This window comes from Arachis stenosperma, chromosome 2 (genome assembly GCF_014773155.1).
Source record: "Arachis stenosperma cultivar V10309 chromosome 2, arast.V10309.gnm1.PFL2, whole genome shotgun sequence".
Classification (NCBI taxonomy): Eukaryota; Viridiplantae; Streptophyta; class Magnoliopsida; order Fabales; family Fabaceae; genus Arachis; species Arachis stenosperma.
In genome coordinates this window covers 55,498,415-55,505,155 of record NC_080378.1, presented here as the reverse complement: position 1 = coordinate 55,505,155, position 6,741 = coordinate 55,498,415, and the positions used below count along the sequence as shown (strand labels likewise).

Here is a 6,741-nt window from a genome sequence, read left to right as displayed (position 1 = left end):
CAGCTTGTTGAGGTTGTGGGAGACTTCAGGATTACAGAAAAGGAATTTAATTAATACAATCAAACCAAGTGCCCCTCAATTAACATGAAATACACAGAAATATAAACCAAATACATCGAAATTTAAAAAGATATGCAACTCAATAAAACAAGCACAAAATGACAGCAGAAGCACTACAACAAATTTTTATGGGCTAGTTACAACAAATGCATTAACTAAGTCCGTCAAAATGGACAAAATCAATATTCTTTTGCTTAGTTACAACAAAAAGAGGACAACAACACCAAGTGCACCTCAAATAACAAGAAATACACCGTAGTACAAACCAAATAAACCAAAACTATTAAAAAAGGAATTTAAGTAATACTTACACATTAATGATTTCTTCTTCTACATCTTCCTCTCCGAGTGACGTTGCAATAGTTTGTTGAGTTTGGGAAAGGCTTGAAGCAGGAGTAAATACTAGAATTGGGACTCTAAAGAAAAGAAAAATGAAAAGGTTAATATGGCGTAAACGTTCAGGTACAAATGGTTAACTCAACGAAATAGAATATTGAAAGTGAGTTGAAAAATTCACATGCCCAGTGGTTCTGATTGAGAATGAGTTTGTTTTGAAAGAACAATGATTTGTCCTTTAGGATTATCATTTATTATTCCTTTCTGAACAGGAACTGGTTCATTCAATGATTCCTTTTGTTCTATGAACCTAAAATACACTGAAATCACATCACAACTACACCACAAGCATTCAATAAAAACACAATTTCCATTGCATAAGAACTAACATAGTTACAGTTTTTTCTTTTTTTTACTTTTGCTTTTTTTTTCTTGCATACAATTTTAAAGGAATTTTTTTCTAAAAAAATATATGAAATCAGAAGCAGAATATGGTAGTGCAAGAATGAAAGAAATAGTAAGAGAAAAAATTACATTTTATCAATTGGTTGATTTACACTGCTCTGATTGCTTATGTGTGTTAGAAACACATCATTTTTACTTGCCAAATTTACATGTGGCATTCTAAGGACAAAATAAATATTATTCAGTAAAACTATAGTAAATATATCAGGTTTAAGGAAAAGTTAGCAATGAAAGAACTTCAGACAATGAATCTTACGTTGGTGAAGGATCATAGTGAGTTTTTGTAGAGTGAAATCCAGTTTCTAGAATATTAGTAATTTTTTGCAACATCCTCAAAAAGTAATCAATCATCAAGCAAATAAAACAAGGTAAAATTGCTAAAATACACCAAAAGACAAGCATAGCATTTTACAATGAGAGTTTCTGAATCTTACTCATTATTGGATTCAGTTTCTTTTTGTGAGGATGAGTCCTCAACAACTTGTTTCCTTTTTTTGAATTCAGTCATGCAAAAGTGAACAATCCTCACGTAAATGAATACAATAAAGATAACATTACAATGATAGTTTTGGAATCTTACTCATTCTCAAATTTGTTTTTTTTTTTTCGGAAGATGAATCCTCAATAATTTTTTTTATTTTTTTTGAATTGCATCCTGGAAAAGCAAACAATCATCAAGCAAATAAACACAATAAAATTGATAAAATAACCGAAAAATAATACTTATTTTTTTGCAGGCTTGTGAAATTTTTTCTTAAATCTTTGTTTTCTTAATTCCTAACTTTTTTCATTTCTGACAATACATTAAAAAATTTTGTTAATAAATAAACTTTTGACGAAAAAGCAAAACATAGTATTTTCAATTATAATTTCTAAATCTTACACATTATCAGATTCACTTTCTTTTTTTGGAAGATGAATCCTTAGTAACATGCTTTTTTTTCCTGGACTCCATCCTGAAAAAGAAAACAATCATCAGGCAAGAAAACATAATAAAATGATAAAAAATATATAGAAAAAAATACTTACTTCTTTGCCATTCTTTTAGATTGTTTTCTTCTTTTTGGTGTCTCCTCCGAGTCATCTTCAAAACTGGACTCGGATTCAACAAGACTTTCACTTTTTGAGGAAATAGTCTTCTTCTTCTTTTCTTTCTTTCCTTCATTTTTTCCTTCTTTTTCCCTTCTTTTAGTTGTGCCATTTTCACAATTCCTTAAAACAGAAAAACATTTGTTTACACAGTATATTTATAAGAAATACACTGAAAATAAAGAAAAAATTCTGTTGAGTTATTATCTCATCCTTGATCTCAGCATTTATTCTTTGTACCAGCAACTCTTTGGTCCAATGTTGGACTTACGGTGGTCCAGAAATTTCATCCAACGGGTTATATTTGTATGTCGATTCTTGAAAATATATAATCATTAGAGCATAGAGACAACCATTAGCACTATATTTCTTTTTCAATATGTACTCTTTAATGCCCTTTATTAAGAAGTTGAGCACATGACCATCCCAATTCTATTGACGTATTGCGTCCATGTGAAAAATGGGCAGCATGTGAATCGAAGAAATTTTGTTTAGTGTTGTCAGTAACAAAAAGGACAATTGAATACATAGGATAAATGTCCTCTTGAATTTCATCCGATTTTCCTCCTCATCGACATTCATCTCTATCATAGAGGTATTGCGACAAGGTCTTGCTTCGGAAGCTTCTAACAACTTTCTTATTCTCCTCACTAAGTTCTTGAATGTTAATTTTTTTTAAATAGTGTGGGCCTGCAAAAGCAGCAAGAAATCATTCAATGACACAGAAATAATTTGATAATACACTGAAATTTGATTCACAGAATATATTAGGAAATTGATTTTTACCAACTATACTCAAGCCAAGGGCAGCTGCTATATTTTCTTGGGTGATGTTGATTATACTATATCATGTGGCCAGTCTGTTAGGAGACAAATCAAATGAATATGCCAATTATTTCAATAGCTTATATGGCACATTAATTGGAGGGATATGTATCAAACCACCAAATTTCAATTCTCAAACAATTGCTTTCTTGTCCTCGCTCATGTTTTGAAATTTATTATGAATTGATCTTGTGGAGCATCTCAAAGCATGAATTTTCTGTAAATAAATAAGAATCATGTAAATAAACTATATTTAAACAAAATAAATTGAGTTGTTCAAACATATATATGCTTACATTATATTTTGGTGCTATCTTTGATGCCATTTTTTCTGTAAGATATAGAAAAAAGGTTAATTCATCGAAAGACAAACCAAATACACCGAAATACAAACCAAATACGTTGCTATTGTATGTTTATTGATTACATCATATAATGTGAGATAAAAAAGCCATGCAACTGAATTAAACATGCATAAAATGATACCAGAAGTAATATAATAAAATTCTATGGTTTGTTATAATAAATTGATGAACAAATTTTTTGATAAATGGATAAAAATAGGAGTAAATGTCCTGTCTGGTCCCTAACTATTTGTCCGATGGACTTCCCACCCCCTAAAAAATTTAAATACCGAAATCGGTCCCTATCTACTTTGATATATGTACATTTCAGTCCTTGCAACCGATTCCGAGCAAGTCACTTGCTGATGTGTCAGTAACTTGTCCACGTGGGTTTCTCTCCTTCATAATTGGGACAAATCGCCCCATGTACCTTTGTTGAAACTGGCATGGACGCATGCTGTGAGAATCGCAGTGAAAGTTAAATGATCCAGCTTGGCTTTCCCTTCCATCTCCATTTGATTGAAGAGCTCAATGGCTTCATCACAATACCCGTGATTGGCATACCCAAAAATGATAGAATTCCAAGTAACTGTATTCTTCTCTAGCATAATACCAAAAAGTGTTCTAGCTTCAGAGATGAAGCCACATTTTGCATACATGTCAACAAGAGCACTCCTCACATATATATCTTCCTCTACCCCAATTGCCACAGCGTAGCCATGAATCTCCTTCTGAATCCTCATTTTTTCGACAGTGGCACATGCAGGGAGAAGGGTGCTTATAGTAAACTATTCCAAGTCACTAGATTTGGATTCACACCCATCAATCTCATCCTCTCCACCAAACTCCAAGCATCACCCGCAAGCCCAACTTGGGAGTACCCAGCAACAAGTGCGTTCAAAGCCACCAAATCCTTAACCTCCATTCCATCAAAACACCTTGCGCGCGTCCCCAACTCTCAAGCACTTCGAGTACATTACAATCAACGAGCTAGACACAAAAGGGTCAACCTCAAAACAACACTTCAGAATCAACCCATGTATCTTCTGACCCGTGATTTGGTCCCCGACATGGCCGCAAGCATTTGGCGTCGTTGGATTGGGATTGGGTGTTTGGGTTGCCAGCATATCTGAGAACATGACAATGGCGTCGTGGTGGAAACTGCAGCGAGCACAGGTTCCGATGAAGGAAATCCACCGGCGCACATTTGTTTTCGGAATTTTATCGAACAGTGTTCGCGCATGGGAGAGTTGGCCACAGCAAGCATATAAGGAAACTAAGTTGGAAGCGACAAGGCTGAAGCAAGCGATGCCGTTGGTGATTAGGTGGGCGTGGAGCTTCTTGCCATGGTGCAACGCTCGATCACGAGCGTAGGTTTGGATGAGTTGGGCATAGAATAAGGGATCTAATCGAAAGGAGCGGTGGATGATGGTGTTTATTATGGCAACGTTTCAACAAAGGTACAGGGGGCGATTTGTCCCAATTATAAAAGAGAAAAATTCACGTGAACAAGTTACTGACACATCAGCAAGTGACCTACTTGGAACCGATTGTAGGGATTGGAACGTACATATATCAAAGTAGATAGGGACCGATTTGGGTATTTAGATTTTTTAGGGGGTGGAAAGTCCATCGAGCAAATAGTTAGGGACCGAAAAGGACATTTACTCTAAAAATAGTTACAAATCACTCAAATATGTACATAATAACATCAGAAGCACAAGAATAATATTCTGTTGTCTAATTACAGTATAAAGAGTACAATACCACCAAGTATACCTAAATTATGATGAAATACAGAAAGACATGCCAAATACACTGAAAGACAAACCAAATAGACCAAAACACAAACATGAATACAATTATACCAAAAACACTATAAACAATCATTTCAAAACATGTAAAACTCAAACATGAATAAAACACATTCAAATTCCCCAAACACATGCAAATATAGGTTAATATATACGAAAAATACTACGTAACATTTTTACACTGATCTAACACAGTTATCACCAAATGAAGCGTATAATGAGAATAGTAATGTAAGAACAAAAAATAAACTACAGTATTACTACGTAGTGTTTTGCTATCAAAATGAGAAAGAGAAAAGTGAAAAAACTACAAGATTAGTGAATATTGCCTTTAATAACTTTTGTCTTTTCTTTGTGTGTTTGTTGGTAAGATTTTGGCTTCATCTTTGAAATTTCTTTGACTTTTCACGACGATTTTGAGAGGTTTTGATCGTTGTTTAAATTTTGAGTGTTATGGTTTTGATCGAGGAAGAAGAACCGTTTTTCATAATGACATTCACGCTATTCGATAGTCTTGGAAGTGCTTGTTTTCACACACTCTAATTTGAGAATTGTTTTTGTTAGATTTAGGCAACTTGTTTAGATTTATTTGTCAAAAAAATTTATATGTGTAGGAGGTGTGATATTTTTAAGAGAAAAGGACAAATAGGTCCTTGACCTTTTTTTTCATGGACATTTTAGCCCTCAAGGATTGAAAAATACATTCATGTCCCTGACCTCTCCAAAATGTGGACAAATTTATCCCTCAGTTGAAGTGACTCCGTTGGACCCAATGGAAAAGCCTGACGTGGCTACCGTGGGGTTAACCTGGCCGTTATGGGAGCATATGTGGCATGTAGCTTTTGAAAATAGGATATATTAGTCCTTCGACACCAAAACGACGCTGCTTCACGAAGGACCCTCCAGACACACTTTAATCCCTTATGCAATACCCATAATACCCATTTAACATGCTCCCTCAAAGTTTCATAAATCTGCAACTGTAAAATCGTGAAACATGAGGGAAGACCATAGCTTCAAGCTTCATTATCTCCTCAATCAGCAAAGAAGATCAATTATAAGTTATTTAAGCAACAAAATAACAATGGCACACTAATGAATCATGTATTTCAATAAAATGTAATACTAGAATCTAACAGTAACTACATTCATTATAGCTCCCGAAAAAACCAAAGCCTAAAAAATGAAGAGCAAATGATTCTAAACCTGCTCTATATCCCTCTCAACAGGACCAGCTTTCTGAGGATTAGCCATTCAAGTTGCAATAACATGTGCTTCCAAGGAATGAATCCAATACCCATTTGAACAACACCTCAAATAAAAAGAAACAACACCGTAAACTAACCTCAAGTCTATTCCCATGAAAAACTCCAATTCAATTCAACTCAGCACTTCCAAACCTTCAAGCAAACAAAACAAAAACCCTCAAATTTTCCTTTTCTTTCTCGTCTGGCAAAACGGGTGCAGTGCTCGAAATGCAGAACAAAACGACGGCGTAACGAAAATCAGAGCCAGCAGCATTGCAAGGAATCCTCGGGGTTCCTCGATGACCGAGCCATTTCTCGAGGATTACGACAGGGGGCGGAAAAAGTAGGAGCTTGTTGAGAAGTACGAGGAGGAAAGCTCTAGTTTCCGAGAAGGAGAGGAAGGTAGGGATTGTGATGTGTGCTTTAACGACGGCGTTGCAGAGGACGATGAGACGGAGAGCCTGTCGAGGGCAGATGTGTCGATGGGGTCATGGGTGACGTTGGCGGCGATGGCAGAGATGGTAGAGGAGAAGGAGGAGCCCTTGCCGCCGAGTGTAACGG

General features: G+C 35.3%; 1 pseudogene; it reads right to left on the bottom strand.

Moving 5' to 3' along the window:
• Positions 1-2,518: 2,518 nt before the first annotated feature.
• On the bottom strand, positions 2,519-6,187 carry LOC130962901 (pentatricopeptide repeat-containing protein At5g59600-like; annotated as a pseudogene).
• Positions 6,188-6,741: the final 554 nt, after the last annotated feature.